The following is a 20,763-nucleotide window of genomic DNA, read 5'->3' as shown; positions in this document are numbered from 1 at the left end:
ATTGCTGGGCCTCATGTAACCAAGAGGACTGTACTGACACTGGGTGGCTCTATGGAATGTAGGGGTCATTGTGACACTAAAAGGCCCCATCAAACCAAGGGGCCATTGTGACACCATGAGGCCTCATGGAACCATGGAGACCATTCTGACACTTTGGGGTGTCATGGAACCAAGGGGCCAATGTGACACTGCAAGACTCCATGGAACCAAAGGTCCATTGTTATATTGCAAGGCCTCATGGAACCATGCAAAGACAATTAAGACATTCTATAGCCTCATGGAACCAAGGGGCCATTGTGACACTGAGGGGCATGAAATCACAGAGACCATTGTGACACTCAGGGGACTCATGGAATCATGGAGACCATTGTGACACAGTGAGGCCTCATGGAATAAGCAAAGCATTGTGACACTGTGAGGCCTCATGGAACCAGTGAGACCATTGTGACCCTGGGAGGACCACTGTGACATTGTGGGGCCTCATGAAACCAAGAGGCCTTTGTGACACTGCAGGGCTGCATGGAACCAAAGATCCATTGTGACACTGCAGGGCCTGATGCCATCTGTGGTCCATTGTGACACTGGACATCCAAAGGAGACCATTGTGACACTGCAGGGCTACATGGAACCAAAGCTCTAGGGTGACACAGAGTGGCCTCCTGTCATCAATGGTCCATTGTGACACTGTGGAGCCAGAGGAGACCATTGTGACACAGCAAAGCCCCAGGGCCCAAAGGTCCATTGTGACATTGCAGAGCTCATGGAACAGAGGAGTCATGTCACATTGTGGGGCCTGAGGAACTACGGAGACCATTGTGACACTGCAAGGGCTCATGGAATCCTTGGGACCATTGTGACACTGCAGGGCCCTATGACACCTAGGGGCCACTGTGACATTGTGGGATCCCATTGAACCCAGGGGCCAGTGTGACACTGCAGGTCTTCTTGCAATCAAGGGGCCATAGTGACACTGCTGGAACCCATGGAATCAAGTCACCATTATGTCACTGTGGGGCCCCATGGATCCAAGGCACCACTGTGACACTATGGAGCCCCATAAAACTAAGGGAACACAGAACAGGTCTGGCTGGTTTGGCCTCCCATGGACTGCCTGACTGGTCCAAGTGACCTTTGCATGTTGAAGGTCACTTCTCATCTGCTGCTGAAACACTGGGGTTCTGTGCTTTCCTTCCCAATGGAAAAGAACTGTCCTTCTGCTCCAGGCACCTATGGCCAGAATTGGGATTTCACCTCCAAAGTTCCTGATAACCAGGGATTCTTCCAATAGGAATATTGCCAGGACAAGTCTGGCTGGCCGTACTTTCACAATGGTCACCTCTCATCTGTCCCCAAAACACTGCAGAAGGCTCCATGTTCTCTTTCCCATGGGAAAGAACTGTCCTGCTTCTCCAGGTGCCCATGGCCAAATTTGGGGTTCCACCTCCAAAATTCCCTAAATACAAAATCTGCCATTACTGACAAGTCTAGCTGGCCTTGGCCTACTGGGGCTCGCACCTGCCTTCCAAACCTTGGGGCTCTGTGCTTTCCTTCCTATGAAAAAGAACTGTCCTTCTCAGCCAGGTGCCCATGGCCACAATTGGGATTTCACCTCCAACATTGCCTGTTGTGACACACTGGAGGAGACTGTTGGCTCTAAACATTTTGTGTGGGGGGGAAGAAGGGGTAGGTCCAGCCTTGCCCTGCCCTGTCAGCCAACCCAGCACTGCCCTGCCCTGTGACCCCAATCCCCCCAGGGTGTCTCCAGTGGGTTTACGGTTTCTACCTGAACTGTGGCACACTGAACCCCCATCACCGCCGTCCCACCCTGGGCACTGAGGCTCTCTTGGCTCTACTCAGTGCTGCTGCTGTACTTGGGGCACCCTAAACCCTGGTAGGCACCCGTGTCCCCCCACTGCAGGGATTGTGCGTGACTCACACTGCCCCGATCCTCCTTGTACCCGGAGCTTCGTTCGGGGTTTGCATGCCAACTCACCAATTCTTCTGCCACTCTCAGCACGCCCTGAGGGCACCTGCCAAGCCTTAAAGGGGAAGGCCGACCTGTGCTGGTTTGACCGGGAAATGGGAATTCTGGGATGCTGTGGTCAAACCAATGGGTGCTCAGATTTTAATATTGGCACCTGATGTAGCCAGTGAGGTTTGGACACACCTCTGAGAACACACAGGGTTTAAAAACCAGAGCTGTGCCCCTGAGAAGCTTTCTTGGGACTTTGAGGGTAAGAGGTCGGATCTCCCTCCCCTATTCAGCTGCTGCTACTGGGCGGGGAAGGGGCAGCCCTGTGGTAGGCCTGGGTCTGGACAGAGATGGGAAGTGAAGAGGCCCTTGAGGATGGAAGGATAGAGGAGCACCAAGAGACATCGGGCAGCCATCCCCCCCGCCCCTCACCAGAAGAGAGAGAGGGAGAGCCAGCAACTGAATGTGATAGCAGCCGGCCCAGGAGGAGAAGGGGGAGAGTGTGGCAAGAAGGTGCCCGGCAGGGCAGCGTGGGAGTTCCAGAGCTCTGGGACAGGCAGAGACTGAAATTTTTAACCCTTTTCCTGCATGACAGAAACCTTGCAAATGCTGATCCTCCTGGAGCTGAATGAGAAAAGGGATAAGAGATGAGATAAGAGGGAAGGGGCCACTAGGGAAGTGCAGAAGACTCTTGAGGTGGGGGGAGAGATGACGGAGTAGCCTTTTGGCTGGACTTTTCTTGTGTGGCCATAGATGGAACCATTTTTTTTCCTGTGACACAGAGACTGCATTTAGGGGGAGGCAGTGCCTCAGAACCAGGAGGGTTCAGTGTGGGTACCCCTCAGCCCCAGGGGGTGAAAAAACTGGGGGGGGACAGATGTCCCGAAGGAGAGACTGTGCCTTTTTTGGAGTGAGACAAGGCATCCTTGAAAGACAACCCTAGAAGCAGCTCTGGTCCATGCACAGTGGTGAGAGCACTGGGCGTGGAAGGAAGATGTCACGATGGCAAAAGGATTTTCCGGGCGGTGCTGAGTGACATGGAAGCACACGAGGTTTCAACATGTTTCCAGGGGAAGCCTATGGTGCAAGAAGGACTCCTCTCCTCTTCATGGACTGAAGTTTGACTATTCTAAAGGGTGGTGCTGGACAGAGAGTTGGTGATTCGGGAGAATGTATGGCATTGGGAAATTTGATAGAGGGGAGGAGGAAAATGCTTTTGTAAGGTTTTCATTTTCCTTATGTTTTTTTTTTCTTCTTTTCTTGTAGTTTAGTTAATAAAGTTTTCTTTATTTCTAAGCAGGAGCCTGCTTTTCTTATTCCTGGTCACATCTCACAGCAGACACCAGGGAGAGGGTATTCTCATGGAGGCACTGGCATTGTGCCAGGGTCAAACCATGACACGACCCCTTGTGTGCCACTCACATTTCTATTTCTCCGCACACCCAGAGGGGGGGGCCCACTTCATTCCCCTGGGAGGTGTCTCACTCACTAAGGCTTCTCTTGCTTCCCTCCGTTTGTGGCCGGTCCCCTCGCAGGAGTCTGAACCACGGTACTCAGAGGCCCACAGCTGCTTCGGGGCTCCAGGCTGCCAGGCCCCATCTCACACACACTTCTTTTGCTTGCCTCCTACTTGTGCCACCACCTTTACTCACCAATGATCCTCCACACTGTTTGATCCTAGGCTGCTGCCCACCGTTCCAGACAGGGCCAGATATCCCGGAGGCCCTCAATCCTCTTTGGGTGTGGCCTGTCCAAGACCAGTCCCCAAGACTGTTATGAATGGCATGTGACCAGCTCTTTAGTGATTTGAACTTTACTGGAAACAGTCTAGGTAGGGGACCCATGGGGGTGTGTGCACACCACCGCTCCTCCCGAGACGGTGAGGAGGAGGAGGAGGTCAGCTCCACCATCCAGCAGAGCTGGGTCTTCTTTCCTCATGAGAGTCTCTGAGTAGACACCTGTTGGTTTCAGGTTCATAATCTTTTACTGCTCTTGGCCCACTCTGGTTAGGGTGACGAAAGGAAGAAGTTCTGACCAGGGCCTTTGATATTGTCTGATGTTCTCTCTGTTTAGAGGCGTTATTTTGATTCTTTATTTGCATGGTGGTTCGTTGTGGGATCTCAGCACATCAGGACTGATGTGCAGAGTCACCGAGATAACCCCTGGGGGGCTCGGAGGTCCTGGAATGTTGCCAGAAGTGTCTGGTGGCTGGACTTTGATCCTGCACAGGACACGACACCTGTATGAGGATGGGAGGATCTCGCTGGGATAAATGGTGAAGGGATAGGTTAATTAAAGTGTGAAACACAGGTTTTAGAATTTTGGTACAGGGGGGTCTAGAGAAGTAAGATGGAGGAATTGGGGCGTGTCCTGTCCTTCTTCTTCTTCTTCTTGGCCTCCATCTTCTGTGGTGGTGGTGGCACTTTGGGATTGGTTCTTACTAAAAATGCACTTGTCAATAAGGGTGAAAGGTATTGGGGAAAATCGGTAAATATCTTATACGTAGTTTTGGGTATAAAGATAAGTGACCGCCCCGAGGGCTCGCAGTGTGCTCATGGCTGGCGTGCTGTGCAGACCTCTGTCGGGCCGAGAGAAAATCTTGTAGATAAAAACTAATAAACACTGAAGACCGAGAAAAAACCTGAAGACTCTTTTCATCCTTTGGAGCGCGGGCTGTCCAAGGCCATCCCGAGCCTTTCCAGACCATCAAAAACAGCCGAGAACGGGACAGTTCGTTGTTCTAGGGGTTTTTGTTATGTAATCCTTTTCTGCTAAGTCTTATGGGAGTTTCATATTTGCTTATTAGGTGACGTAATCATCTTCTTTATGGTCTCGGTTGGTTCGCCATTTAAGATCAGAGTGGGAGCAGCAGGGGCAATACCCAATGGTAAGGGGATTTACATAATTATAAAACCTTTGACAAACAATTAATAATGAGTTTTACATAACTATAAAACATTAAACAAACAATCTAGAACTATCATTGGAACTTTATATCTACTCCTTTTCAATGTATTCTCTACAACACTGTGGGAAGTTGTGGAACCAAGGGGATCATTGTGGCACTGTTGGGGCCCATGGAACTGTCACCGATATGTTTCATAAAAATCCTTTCTTTAGGATTTTTCCCCTTCTGGGAAGCTGAGGCCCCAGAAAGAGAATGTAAACAATTGTTATCTGCTGCTCTGGAATGTAACAGGTGCACTTGTGATTGGTCCATGTTGCTTGTGTACAATTAAGGGCCAATCAAAGACAAGCTGAGCTCCGTTGTTATTGATTCCTTTTCTATTCTTAGCTTAGCAGCTTCTGAACTTTTCTCTCTATTCCTATTAGTATAGTCATAATGTAATACATATCATAAATTAATAAATCAAGCCTTCTGATCATGAAGCAAGATTCTTGTCTATCTCTTCACCCCTGAAGACCCATGCAAAGCCATGTAACATGGAACCAAGGGGCCAGTGTGGAAACAAGAGGCCATTGTGAGCCTGTGGGGTGTAACAGCCCAAAACACTGAAATGCTGGAGATGACCAAAGGCTCCTTTACTTGAGTTTGGTGCACAGGATAAACACCAGCCAGATATTCTCAAGAGGTCGAAATGATATAAAATTTTACTGGGAAAGTATAAAAAACCAAGAAACTTTGGAAGAGGATTTAATGCAACATCCAATTATACATAAAACACTCATCATAGCAGTAACTTCATTAACCTAGCTCATTTGACCTAGAAATCATTGAACACGTAAGCTATTGAGGTACCTAAAAATGTTCCATATAAAGAGCATCAGAAGAAGAAGAAAGAGAGAGAGACAGAAAGACAGAAACTCTATAGAAAGCCACGCATATGACTATCAGTTCCTAGGGTTCCAGCGCAGGTGAGACACAAATCCCAGGAGAAGGCAGAGTCCATACCAGGGGCTGACCTTGTGCTCCATGTTTTTAAGCTGCCGGGCCTTTGTGGGCCTCCCCCAGGTGGGATTTCTGATCACTCGGGCAATCAGGGCTGGGTTAGCACTGTCCCTACTTTGTGACTGATTGACAGCTTGTCCCATGGTATGTCAGGACATTGATCTCATCCAGCCTCTGACAGTGATCATGGTGACACCAGAGAACCTCATGGAGCCATGGGTCAGTTGTGACCAGGTGGGTCCAAGGACACCATGGTGACACTGGGGAACCTCATGGAACCATGGGTCACTTAGACCAGGTGGGTTCAAGGACAGCACGGTGACACTGGGGAACCTCATGGGAACAAGTGGCCATTGTGACACTGTGAATCCCCATGGAACCAAGGGAACATTGAACAGGCTGATGCCTTCAGTTTTAGCTATCATATTTCCCGATTCTGTATTACATTAATCTGTAACTCTGGACTTCATACAGAGTGTTAGCAAGTTCTCTTCACAGTGTAGTCAGACAAAACAATCCTTTTCCAGCCCCAGAACCGGACATTGTTGCAGCTTCAGGCCCAAAAAGTGCAAACAACAGTGAATTGAGGAAAGCAAACCGGGATGATGGGACTGCATAACCTGAGGCTGTAACTGGACAATTAACCCCAATATTTAAATGGACCAAACCTTAGAAAAGTGTGAAAACTCCTGACCAGTCATCCATTTTGAGTGTAGCCATGGCTGGGCTCTTGTCCTGCTCAAGGTGAATCCTTTGAAGGGCTTTTAATAAATCCCTGCTTTATTCCTTTAATTCTACCCAGCCTCTGCTCCAGGGAGCCTCTCCCGGCATCAATCTGATCAGTGTCCAGAGAGCAAAGGATTGCTCAGGAAGTCTCCCTCCCCCTTGGACAGTCCCATCTGACCAGGGCAAAAATCCTGTGAGGAGGAGAACATTATCTTGGGCCCTGGAAGGTGTCTTCTACCTTTGCTTCGCACTTCCTTTTCTTGGACATTTGTGATATCTTCTTTGAGGAACTGAGACTCATGGAGTTGGCACCAAATCTCCCATGGGACTCCTCAGAGTGCACAAAACCCAAAGGAACTGCACCTCTACCAGAATTATCTTAAAGAATTAATTTTGTCAGGAGTGGAATTAATGAAAAAGATTTCAATGAGCAATTACCTCAAATGATTTTTTCCCATTTTCAAGATTTTCTCTCATTAGTTTTCTTTCCATAAGAGGCAATATAACATTAATTTATAATTGATGTTGAAGCAGGCTGTTCCCTAAGTGTCCTGGTTTAGGGCAAATTTGTTAAAGAATCTGCAAAGGAGGGCCCCTCCAGAAAGCAAACCCACACAGCCCCTCCCCTCCCAACTGGTTCGGGAAAAATTCCTCAGAGAGAAGTGGAAAGAACCTGTTTATTTGACAGACACAGCATCCCCCAGCACACAAAATGAACAATACCAGATGACACCGCTCTGAGAAAGATGACAAAATCAGAAAGTCTCTTTCAGGGGTGGTTGCTCTGTTCTCAGTCCCTCCGGCGCTGGGGCAGCTGCTGCAGCCAAACGGTGCAAACCCTCAGTGTTCCCAGGTCCCAGTCCAGAGCAGGTTCGAGATGGTCACAGAAACAGGAGAGGAGAAACAGTCCAGGAAGGAATTTGGACTGTTTAGCTAAACTAGCTAATAAGCAGAGCACAAAGCAGAGCAGAAGCAAGAGCAGAAAAGAGAGCAAGAAAAGCAGCAAGCTGAAAGCAAGAAGCCAAAACAGCCCTAAGTACTGCCTGTCTCTGTGTCCCTGATAAGAGAAACCCAAACAAAACTTCCACTCTTCAGAGCCGGTCTTAAAGGCACAGAACATATGAATGGGGATACAAGCATCATAACGTCACCCCAGGACATCCCACCCCTTATCCCCATATCATCAACATACTACAACACATCATGCATTATTCATACAAAATTTCCATCTGTTCCCCCAAAATTACAAGCAATACCCATCATGCCTTCATCACATCCCCACACTGGACCACTGAATCCAGGCCCTATATTACAGAGCTGCAGGATTCCCCCTTTTCACTTTAGTCACTTAAAGCTCCATCTATCACTTGCTCAGACCTTCGACACTTACACATTTTCTTCTCCATCTTCTACTTGCCCAGACCTTCAACTTTCACACATTTCCTTCTATCTCATGTATGTATGGTTTAATGTACAGACAATGGCAGTAACATCCAATGAACAGTGATATTGCACATCATTCTTACCCCACAATCAGATCTCCGTGAGGTACACATCGTGTTGTTCCATCTCTTTGCATTATCCACCACGTGCAACCTGGTCCCTGAGCAAAGACAACCCCACGAATGGGTTTGTCTGTACTCGAGGCAGAATTGATCCACACAGTCTTCCCTAACAAACTTCTGATATGTACCACTGGGACTTTGTCTCCTTCTATTATATTCAGGGACTCAGACTGGGCAGGACCTGCTCAGTTGGTGGAACCTCGGGTGTTAACTAACCAGGTGGCCTTTGCTAAATGCTGCTCCCAATTTTTGAAAGATCCCCCACCCAAAGCTTTTAACTGGGTTTTTAGTAGTCCATTGTACTTCACTTTTCCTGCAGCTGGTGCATGGTAGGGGATATGGTACACCCACTAAATGCCATGTTCCCTAGCCCAGGTGTTGATAAGACTGTTCTTGAAATGAGTCCCGTTGTCGGACTCGATCCTCTCAGGGGTGCCATGTCTCCACAGAACTTGCTTTTCAAGGCCCAGGATGGTGTTCCGGGCTGTAGCATGAAACACAGGGTAGGTTTCCAACCATCCAGTGGTGGCTTCCACCATGGTCAGCACGTAGCGCTTGCCCTGGTGTGTCTGGGGCAGTGTGATGTAGTCAATCTGCCAGGCCGCCCCATACTTGTACTTGGACCACCGCCCACTGTACCATAGGGGCTTCACTTGCTTGGCCTGCTTGATGGCAGCACACGTCTCACAGTCATGGATAACCTGAGAAATACTGTCCATGGTTAGATCCACCCCTCGAGCTCGTGCCCACTTATAGGTGGCATCTCTGCCCTGGTGGCCTGAGTCATCATGGGCCCATCTAGCTAGGAATAACTCTCCCTTATGTTCCCAATCTTGGTCTATTTTGGACACCCCTATCTTTGCAGCTTGGTCTACCTGCTCATTGTTTGGGGCTCCTCATTGGCCCTACCCTTGGGTACATGGGCATCTAAATGGCGGACTTTCACAGGTAGCCTCCCTACCCTGGTAGCAATGTCCTTCCACTCATCAGCAGCCCAGATCGGTTTCCCTCTACGTTGCCAGTTGGCCTTTTTCCACCTCTCCAGCCATCCCCACAGAGCATTGGCTACCATCCATGAATCAGTGTAGAGGTAGAGCTTTGGCCACTTCTCTCTCTCAGCAATGTCCAGGGCCAGTTGAACAGCTTTGAATTCAGCAAGTTGGCTTGATCCACCTTCTCCCTCGGTAAGCTTGTGCAACCTGTTGTGTGGGGCTCCATACGGCTTCTTTCCACTTCCGTTTCATCCCTACGATGCAACAGGAACCATCAGTGAAAAGACCGTAGCATGTTTCCTCTGGTGGCAGTTGGTTATAGGGAGGAGCCTCTTCACCACGTGTCACTGGTTCTTGTTCCTCTTCATCTGTGACACCAAAATTCTCACCTTCGGGCCAATTTGTAATGACCTCCAAAATCCCAGGGCGATTCAGTTTACCTATACAGGACCACTGAGTGATAAGAGCAATCCACTTGCTCCATGTAGCACTGGTGGCACGGTGAGTGGAAGGAACCTTGCCTTTGAACATCCACCCCAGCACCGGTAGTCGGGGTGCCAGGAGGAGTTGTGCTTCAGTGCCTATTACCTCCAAGGCAGCCTGGACTCCTTCATAGGCATCCAGGATTTCTTTCTCTGTTGGAGTGTAGTTGGCTTCAGACCCTCTGTAGCTTCGACTCCAAAATCCCAGTGGTTGACCCCGAGTCTCCTCAGGCACCTTCTGCCAAAGGCTCCAGGACAAGCCATAGTTCCCGGCTGCAGAGTAGAGCATGTTCTTTACCTCTGGTCCTGTCCTGACCGGGCCAAGGGCTACTGCATGAGCAATCTCCTGCTTGATCTGGACAAAGGCTTGTTGCTGCTCAGGGCCCCAGTGGAAATTGTTCTTCTTGCGGGTGACCAGGTAAAGAGGGCTCACGATCTGACTGTACTCAGGAATATGCATCCTCCAAAAAGCTATTGCACCCAAGAAAGCTTGTCTCTTTCTTATTGGTGGGTGGAGACATTGCTGTGATCTTGTTGATGACATCTGTAGGAATCTGACGCCGTCCATCTTGCCACTTCACTCCCAGGAATTGAATCTCACAAGCTGGTCCCTTTACTTTGCTCTTTTTAATGGTGAAACCAGCTCCCAGGAGGATCTGGATGATTTCCTTCCCTTTCTCAAACACTTCCGCAGCTGTGTTCCCCCACACAATGATGTCATCAATATACTGCAGATGTTCTGGAGCCTCACCCCTTTCTAGTGCTGTCTGGATCAGTCCATGGCAGATGGTGGGGCTGTGCTTCCATCCCTGGGGCAGTCAGTTCCAGGTGTACTGCACTCCCCTCCATGTGAAAGCAAACTGAGGCCTGCATTCTGCTGCCAGAGGAATGGAGAAAAATGCATTGGCAATGTCTATAGTGGCATACCACTTTGCTGCCTTGGACTCAAGTTCGTACTGGAGCTCTAATATGTCTGGCACAGCAGCACTCAGTGGTGGAGTCACTTCATTCAATGCACGGTAGTCCACTGTCCATCTCCATTCTCTTTCAGATTTTTGCACAGGCCAAATGGGGCTGTTGAAGGGTGAGTGGGTCTTGCTGACCACCCCTTGGCTCTCCAGCTCTCAGATCATCTTATGGATGGGGATCACAGCATCTGGAGTGGTCCTATACTGTCGTCGATGCACTATGGAAGTGGCAATTGGCACTCGTTGCTCTTCTCCCGTCAGGCATCCTACGGCAGATGGATTCTCAGACAACCTAGGTAAGGTGTTCAATTGCTGGATGCCCTCTGTCTCTACAGCAGCTATTCCAAATGCCCATCTGAGTCCTTTTGGGTCTTTGAAGTACCCACTTCAAAGGTAGTCTATGCCCAAAATACATAGGGCCTCTGGGCCAGTCACAATAGGATGCTTCTTCCACTCATTTCCCGTTAGGCTCACATCAGTCTCCACCAAAGTGAAATCCTGGGATCCCCCTGTCACACCAGCAATAGAAACAGACTCTGTCCCCACATGTCTTGATGGGATTAATGTGCATTGCGCACCAGTATTGACCAAAGCTTTGTACTCTTGTGGTTCCAATGTGCCAGGCCAACGAATCCACACAGACCAGAAAGCACGATTTTCCCTGGCCTCTACCTGGCTAGAGGCAGGGCCCCTCTAAGCCTGGTTATCCTTCTTTCCCTGGACATATGTTCTGGATGTTCCTTTGAGGGGATCAGACATGTCATCATCATCATACCTGGCTGTTCGGCTACGGGCAACTGGAGCTGCTTTTCTTCGGGTGGCTTCCTTCAGTTCACGCACCCCTCGTGCCAGAACAGCAGTAGGTTTCCTATCCCACCTTCTCATGTTTCCCCCACAATCACACAGGTAAAAACCACAGCTCAGCTCATGGGGTGTACCTTCTCTCACCATCTGGGAAACGTCTGCCTTGGAGACCAGAACCTCGGATCTGTACTGCTGAAATTTGGAGAAGGTCTTCTTTAATCTCCTCTCTAAGCTTCTTATGGTTCTCCTCTATCTTATCCTCTAAGTTCTGCAGACGTGTTTCTACCGCTGCGATTCTGGCATGTGTCGGGCCATGTACAGCATCTGCATATGCTCGGAGCTTCCTTGCCATGTCAAGCACAGTCTCATCCCTCTCATCCCTCTTCATGATGGCTAAGGCAGAAGCATATTCGTGTGGCCCAAGTCGTACAAGTTTTCGCCACATCACAGACGTGCATGGTACTAAGTCTGGGTTCCTAGTTGTTACATCATCTGAGAAGATAATCTCTGCCACTGCCATTTCTCTCAGGTGTTGGATCCCTTGCTCTACGATCTTCCACTGAATTTGTTGCATATAGAGATCATCTGCACACAGGTATCTTCATGCAACACTGTCCAAGACTCATGCTCAGAGGCTGTGTGGATTAGCCCCCGTCATCATTTCTTGGTCAATGACAGGATCCTGTGACAGGGATCCCAAATGCCTGGCTTCAGTGCTATCCAGAATTGTAGCCTCGCCTGCAGCATCCCAGAGACGGACCAGCCAACTAATTATGGATTCATCGGGTCGTCGTATGTAATCCTTCCGTAAGCCACGAAGGTCCTTCAGGAAATAAGACTCAATATTTGCATCTGATCTTGCACCTGCTGCTTTGACTCCTGATTTTATGTCAGGAGGCATTGAGGTTCCTTCTCCTTCACCATCATCATCATCATCATCCACTGGTTGATTGGTCTTGTCCGTGCATTTCCCACTTCTGGTGCTGGTAGCAACAGCCATGGGTTTAGATGCTGGCTTCGAGCCTGGAGTGTTAGCTGCAGCCTGAGTCACCGGGACAGCTGCTGATTTATTTCCCTGCCCCCCGCCTCTGTCTGCTGCCCAACAGTATCTAGCAGTATGCGATAAGCATATGCCAGGGACCAGCACACTGCAATGACCTTCCTCTCCTTAGGCTCATCCTGGTACTTCTCTTTCAGATGTTTGCCCACCTCAGCTGGGTTCTGAATTTGTTCATGGGGAAAATCCCAGACTAAAGGGTCAGAGAATTCCCTCAGGATTTGGCCCATATCCTCCCATTTTCCACACCATTTAGGATTTTCCACACCAGGGTCTACTCCTGAGTCAGGGGTCTCATCAGCCCATCTAGAAATCTCAGCCCTCATTCTAGAGAAGCAGCAGGCTGTATAGAGGAAGGTTACCAGATTGAATACCAGAAAGATGGTTTCTTTAACATTGAGGGGAAACTGAACATCCTTCACTAGTGATGCAACTGATTCATAGGAGAAGAAGGAAAGCAGAGGCTGAAAAACCTCATTCCCTCCTGCTCCTCCTCCAACAAACTGTATACATAACCATAGCCATGAACCATTCGTACCTGGAGCAGACCCTAGCATGTTTATAAACTTCTTGCACATCATTGCCACCAAGCCCAGCAGGATAGCTACTCTGGTCACTGCCCCTCTGATGTAAAAACTACATATTAGGGACAATACTAAAGCTATTTCTGGGTAAGAAAATAAACCTAGGGACCAGAGAGGAATTAAAATCTCAAAAAACCCTAGGGACCAGAAATGCATGCAAGCCATCATCCCAATAGACATTATGAATTAAAAAACATCGCTATTAGCTGATTTAAACGAACACAGAGTAATAGCAACCAAAGTGCAGTCAAAACAGGGTTTTTCCACTCTCTCGAGCCCTCAGGATGGGCATCAATATTTTGTCCTGGTTTAGGGCAAATTTATTAAAGAATCTGCAAAGGAGGGCCCCTCCAGAAAGCAAACCCACACAGCCCCTCCCCCCGCAACTGGTTCGGGAAAAATTCCTCAGAGAGAAGTGGAAAGAACCTGTTTATTTGACAGACAAAGCACCCCCCAGCACACAAAATGAACAATACCAGATGACACCGCTCTGAGAAAGATGACAAAATCAGAAAGTCTCTTTCTGGGGTTGTTGCTCTGTTCTCAGTCCCTCCGGCGCTGGGGCAGCTGCTGCAGCCAAACGGTGCAAACCCTCAGTGTTCCCAGGTCCCAGTCCAGAGCAGGTTCGAGATGGTCACAGAAACAGGAGAGGAGAAACAGTCCAGGAAGGAATTTGGACTGTTTAGCTAAACTAGCTAATAAGCAGAGGCCAAAGCAGAGCAGAAGCAAGAGCAGAAAAGAGAGCAAGAAAAGCAGCAAGCTGAAAGCAAGAAGCCAAAACAGCCCTAAGTACTGCCCGTCTCTGTGTCCCTGATAAGAGAAACCCAAACAAAACTTCCACTCTTCAGAGCCGGTCTTAAAGGCACAGAACATATGAATGGGGATACAAGCATCATAACGTCACCCCAGGACACTAGGGAAGTCTTGACTGATAGGAAAGGTCTTCCTTGAGGTCAGACACTGCCTCTATGGATAAAACTTTGCTTCTCACATTTTCAATACCACCATTTCTCTCGTGGGCCTCCAGGCACCTGCATCTCTTTTCACTTTCTAGAAGGCAGTGAGCTGCATCTCAGCTGCTTTTATTTTTTGGGACAGTAATGATGTTTTCTGTGGTGGTGAAACAGCAGCCAAAGGCCAAAAAACTGAATCCTGACCTGAGCCGACAGAAGCCATGAGAAAGCTGACAACTCTTAGTGAGAACAGAGTTGTGGAGCAGTGAAAAACAACTTGTTTTTCCTCAGAAAGAGCTCTAGGACTGTGGAAAACAACCTACTTTCCTTGAAAAAGAGCTATAGGACTGTGATAAACACTAGCCACCTGTATAAACTGTTTTTCCACTCTTAGATAGAAAAATGAATACTATCTCTCACAAACAACTTTTACTGCACGTACACACCAGGGGTTTGAGTGACCAATCAATACAGGGTAACAACTTGTTGCTGACCAACTGGGGATAGACAGGGGATGCTCTTAAAAAATCCTATAAAAAGGCTTAGAAAAAGACCCTATAAAAATAGCACAGGATTGATCCTTTCTTTTTGCACCATAAAACGTGTGCTGCATCCCTCTTTATCAAGTGCTGTTGCAGTGCCCTTTTATTTCATAGTTTTTTGGATGGTCTGTTCCAGTTCACCCCCTGTATGTTGTACTTCCCCAAGATTATTCCCAGGTTATATCCCTCCCCTTTTACCCTTCAATCATTATAATCCCCATTTTATATTCCCATGCCTTCCCTATCCATCCCTGTAAACTCTGCCCCTGTTCTGGACCCTTCCCTGTCAGTCTCCCGTAAACCCCTTCCCTGCAGGTTCCGCCTCTCGGGAATTCCTCTCATGTGTGACGCCCCATTGGCCCATGTGACCTGCACTCTCCACCCCCTTATCCCCATTGGTCCCTGAGATGTATTCCCCTCCTTTTGCTCCTCCCTCCCTGATTTCCTATTGGCTCAGTGATCGTGCTCACTCGCAGTTCTAGTGCTGTATAAAATCCTGAGCACACTGGTGGTTGAGGCTCTTTGGTGCCTGTTCCCTTTGACAAATAAAGCTTCCTCAGAATCTCACACCAAAGGCCTCCCTCTCCTCTTTAGTCTGCTCCCTGATGCTGACACCATTCCAGCTGTGAAGCAGGTGGCTCCAAGGTTCAGCTTTCCCTGTTTCAGGGGAAGCTGTTCCCCACTCATGGCACCGCAGTGCCCCAGAGCCAGCTATGGACTCCAGTGCGGTGTCAGCTCAGGGCTCCTGCTGGGCTGAGTCTGCCCTCAGGCAGGGCTCAGCTCCCTCACAGCATCTCCGTGTCACCTTGGAGCCCCGTGGAGAAGACACCTCTGTGCCCTCTGCCCAGAATTTCACTGCCAGGACAGCAGGAATGCAACCCAAACCTGCCTTCAACCTGCTTTGGTGGGGAACTCCTGCACCAGGGGCTTTCTGGCCATTCTGCTGCTCACGGCCAAGACATTTTCCCTGCCCCTCTGCCAGGGCAATGCCCTGTGCCAGTTCTACTGTGAGGCTTCCTTGGGGCAGTGCCGTCAGTGGTTCCTTCAGTACTGGAACTGGAGTCAGCGAACACGACTGAGCCCTGGTGAGCTCTCAGGATGGCCAGGGACAACTGATCCACCTGGCCCACCCCAAAATTCACCCAAGTCCTGCTGGAGCCGATGGACCCAGCGGCCAAGAACAACCCCAGAGGCAGGTAGAACCACTCGCCCTTTTCTAGGACACCGCGGTGGCTCTACCCCACTGTGGCCAGGCATTACAGGTGACTGTGTAGGGCCCCTCACCCAGGAAACCCCAGAGCCCCACAGTGCCCCATAGACAGGTAGACCCAGCAGCCCCATCCCACCAGGGAACCAAATTTCAAGACCAATAAATAATTTCAACATACTTTTGACATAGGAAGATTTTTTTTTGGCATTTAAATTCTTTTGAGTAAATCAAGAATTTTGGGAGTGTTATATTGTATTTGCAGGGATGCCCGACGAAGGCAGGAATGATGCATTTAACTTCATGTCCTCAGAAGGGTAATTTATTACTTTATAATACTATTCTTTAGTAAAGAATACTATACTATACTAAAGAATAGAGAAAGGATTCTTAGTGAACGTTCAAAAAATAATAATGAAAACTCCTGACTCTTTCCAGAGTCTCGACACAGCTTGGCCATAATTGGCCAATGAGTCAAAATAACTCACACCAGAATCCAATCAAACAAATCACCTGTGGGTAAACAATCTCCAAACACATTCTGCACATGAGCATAACATAGGAGAATCAAATGAGATAAGAATTGTTTTCCTTTTTCTCTGAGGCTTCTTAGCTTCCCAGGAGAAGAATCCTGGGCGGAGGGATTTTTCCAGAGAATGTGAATGCCACAGTGTTTGAGATGAGTAATGAGATGGTTGGCTCTCCCAATTAAAGGGTGAATGTGCTAAGTGTGTTAAGAGAAGTTGTACAGATGTATAGTTGTGTTACTGCAATATGTCGCACCCCCCAGCATTGTTATCCTGATGTGATCTTGGTAGTCCAGGCATTTGGGGAGGGGCAGATTGTTCCTAAGAGGCATGGCTTAGCACCACCTGTCCTCCAATCCAGTTCCAAGAAAGCAGTCTACACCAATGGACAACGACCAAGAGTCAACAGACAGCCTTTGGGAGGAGCTGGGGCTGCCTGTTGACCAGGAAGGATATATAAGGGAGAGCAGCCATTGTGTGGATGAGCCAGCCATGTGGTTACCAGTCACGAAGTGGGGGAGGCTCCCAGTACTGTAATTTTTCCCTTATTTAGTCCTCTTCTTGAATTTTTGTTAAACTTTTAATAAACCTTTCAAAATTTTGAGAAGTGAACAGTCATTTCTCACAGGGAGAAAAAGTTTTAAAAGAAAGCTTTTTTTTTTTAGTTTATTTTTTTTCTTTTAAAGACAGGCCATTCCTACCACACTCACAGTGAACCAAAGCCTTTCTCACCACCTGGACACCCACCCACCTACTCAACCCACTCCCCCTGGACTCTGCACAACTCCCAACACACCATTTGTCTGGGGGAAAGCACAGACTGTGTCAAGGCAGCAGAGCCCAGACCTGACCTGACTTGCCTGGACCACTGGAAAGGAGGAAATCCAGACCCACGGACACACACACAGACACAGAGCAAAGTTTTGCTCAAAGGGTTTATTGATTCTTGATGATTGATTATTCAGGAGAAATGGCCCAGGGCCCAAAGGGATCAGGGGTTCCTCTATGGATGATCATCTCTTTATGCCACTGGAGAGGAAAAAGGACACTGGTCTTTCCAGTGCTAAAAGACAAACCCCAGAAGGTGACCTCTGGAGCCTACTGGGGCATGGATGGGCTTTGTCCCCAGCCCTGTCCCTGCAGGCACGGCTCACCTAGGCATCCAGAGAGGCAGCCAGGCGCTTCTGCCGCAGGAGAGCCCACAGCTCTTTAGCCACAGGGGGCTGGGGACAAAGGCAGCATTAGAGACACACCGGGGGCACTGGGCTGCACTGGGAGGCAGGGGAGAGCAGGGGGGCCTTGGGGAAGGGGCTGTGGCAGCAATGGGGTGCAGGAGCTGCTGTGCTGCTGCCCGGAAGCGCTGGGCTCCTGGCCAAGAGGCACAGCTGGGGCAGGGGCTGCGTCCTGGCTCATCCAGGGGGTCCTGGGGTGACAGGGATGGGAATGTAGCAGGGCCCTGGGCAAAGGCTTCCCTGGGGAGGATCCCTGGGGAAGGGCATTGTCTGGGCTGTCAGGAGGGGTGCACTGGGCTGTGCTGGGACAGACTGGGATGGCCTGGGCTGTGGTGGCCACACAAGGGAAGGGTCTGACACTGGCAGAACTCGTGGTACCCACCAGAGGCGTCTCCAGGACCGCAACCTTGTCTAAATCCAACTGCAGAGAGACCAGGAGACCTCTCTGGTCACTGGGATGTCCCTGGTGCCAGCAAGGGATGGGGGGACACCACTGCCCCCCAATTGCCTGAGGGGATGCCCTCCAATGCCAGCAGCCTGCTCACCTCCCGGAGATCATCTTGGGTTCCTTCCAGGAGTGCCTGGAAAGGAGAACAAAGGCTGGGTCTGGACTGGACCTTGTGGGGCTAGGGGGACACATGGAGCAGGGAGCAGGATGCAGGCAGAGGGATGGGAATTCAGGGCCTCCAAGGAGATCTGTTTGAGGTGAGGGGAGACCCAAAGACACTGATCTGGGGTCAATTGAGGGCCCAGGGGACAGGGCTGAGGGTGTGGAAGGAGCAGGGTGTGAGGTACAGGGGAGGAGGAAGGAATTGAGGTGTAGGGACATGGGTGGGCAAGGGAGGGGCTTGGTGGGGACAGAAGAATGAGGATGGGTGGGGACAAAACCAACGAGACTGGGAGATGCTGTGGGAGTGGGGGTGAGTCAGGGAGTTATACAGGGGGACCCCTGTGCAGTGGCCAGGAAGAAAGGCAAAGGATTGATGGGGGTCATGGAAGGAAAGGCCTCAGGAATGGTCAGTGGGAGGGCACCTGGGGACCCTGAATGGGACACAGAGGAGGGACCAAAAGGGTGGGATGGGAGGCCAGAAAGGGCAGGATGTGAGGAGAGGATTTGGCTGGTGCCTCACCTTGGCCTGTGCTGGGAGGCACAGCAGGATGGAGAAGAGCAGGGCCACACTGAGCGCAGCCACATTCATCTTCCTGTGTCTCTGGGCAGCTCTGCCTGAGGCTGCAGCAGGTGAGGAGCACCTTTATCCCTGCCGGGACTCCTCCCTTCACCCTTCCTGCCAGCCCTCAGGCCAAAGCCCAGCCTGGCACAGCCCCCCGCCCTAGCCACAAGCCCAGCCCTGGCACAGAGTCCATCCCACCCCACGTGTGGCACGGATCCAGCCCCCTCTCCCGGCATCCCTCCAGCTTCCTGCACGGGGCAGCTGGCCCTGGAAGGGCCCAGGCACCTGGGGGGCCAAGGGGGGCAGGCAGGGAGACAGAGGCACCTGGGGACCCTGTGGGGACAACCCCCACTCCAACACAATCCATCTTCCAACAGCCCCCAGTGCCAGATCCCCCATCTCCTGCTGCCCGTCCCCTCCCAGAGCTTTCCCTGTGGGACACCCCAGAGCTGAGCCCGGCCCCAAACCCAACATGTTTGGGAGAACAAGGGGAACAAGGGACATGTGATCAGGTGACTGATTGGCATCTCAGACACTGCAGACACTGGGGAGCACTGGGCAATGCTGATCACCTGCAGACAAGGCTGAGGGCTGGGGAATGGCTCAGGAGTGAAGATTCCCACATCCACACAACCCAATATCCCTTTCGCTGTAGATGCCAAACCCAACCAAGCTCCATGCCAAGAGCACTGTCCAGAGGGGAATATACCCTGCTGTGCCCCTCATCCTGTCACACATGCAGCCATGGAGCCCTCCCAGAGCACCTGGGCCATGGCCCTGGCTCTGGGCCCAGGCCAGCACTGGCCCTGAGCAGGATGTGCCCATCCCAGGCTCATGGGGAAGTGGGCACCTGTCCCCAGGCAGCCACTCAGAGCTAATTGGGGTAACAGAGGTTCCCTGTGAGGAGGAGGGATCTTGGTGCTCTGCCAGCATCTCTGACAAGCCCTGTTTGCCCAGGCCCTGAGGCACCAGGACGACATTCAGACATCTTGGGCTTCCAGGAAGGAAAATCCACATTGAAGTGGTTCCTGAGAGCTGTCTGTGGCTGTGATTCCTGTTTGACATTCCAGGGCAACAGTGAAGGGTTCTGCACATTTCTTTCCCCAGGGACAATGTGGATCCATCAGAGAAGTGTTATTGACCAGCTGGGAAAACATTTCAGGCCACTGCCTTGACTGTTTGCTCTGGAACTCACCCAAGGAGGAAGATTTTCCTTGGGGGTTTTGCTGCTTTGTGTCCTTGGAGGAGACCAGAGTGTCCTCCTGGGGGATTCTTGACCCGATGGACAAGAGCTGTGACATCATTGGTGGGCTGAGGTCACCTTGGAGAGAAATTGAGGAAGTGTCTACAGGGCCCTAAATAGTGAATGAATGGATGAAGGAGATTCTCACTGTCCTGACCCACTATCCAGCAAAACCACAGCCAAGGGAAGAGGCCTGGTGGAATGAGGGGGAAAGCAGACCTTGTTGAGCCTGGTGCACACTGGGCAGTGTGGGGTGATCCCCTGCTGGTGTTCCAGCTGTCAGTGCAGTCCCACTTCTCTGATGGACTGGATCCTTAAGAAACAAAAGAAGTGATCAAGCTCAGGGGAGGAGGGGGTCTGGTCACACTTCTCTTCTCTGGGAGTTTCTCTCCGAGGGGGGACATTCCATGAGAATTGGGATGCGGTAAAGGACAGGGCTGAGGGCAGCTGCTCCCTCTCTCTCTGGGCTTCGGTGAAGGACGCTGGGAGCTGCTGCTTGGGAAAAGGAATTGGTTGCTGTGGGTGGCCAGAGCAGCTTCCCCAGGGAGGTGCTGTCAGGTGCCTGCAGCACCGAAAGTGCCTCCACTTGGGACTGCCTTGACAACTCCCCCAGCCCAGCAGACCCTGAGCCCAGATGGTGCAATCAAAGCCTCACCAGAGGGATGAGAGGACTCCTCACAGAGCAGATCCAGCCGGGTTTATTAAGGGAAAATCCCAGGGTCCAGGTGAAGTGAGGGTGAAGAGGGAAACAGGAGCAAGCAGGAGCACAACATCTGCTGAAGGGAACCAGAGGTGAAGAGCCAGAAGCAGGGCTGGGGCCAGGGTAT

This window comes from Melozone crissalis, unplaced genomic scaffold (genome assembly GCF_028551555.1).
Source record: "Melozone crissalis strain CALT ecotype California unplaced genomic scaffold, PUWL_Pcris_2 ptg000046l_1, whole genome shotgun sequence".
Classification (NCBI taxonomy): Eukaryota; Metazoa; Chordata; class Aves; order Passeriformes; family Passerellidae; genus Melozone; species Melozone crissalis.
Note: the sequence above shows the minus strand (reverse complement) of the source record.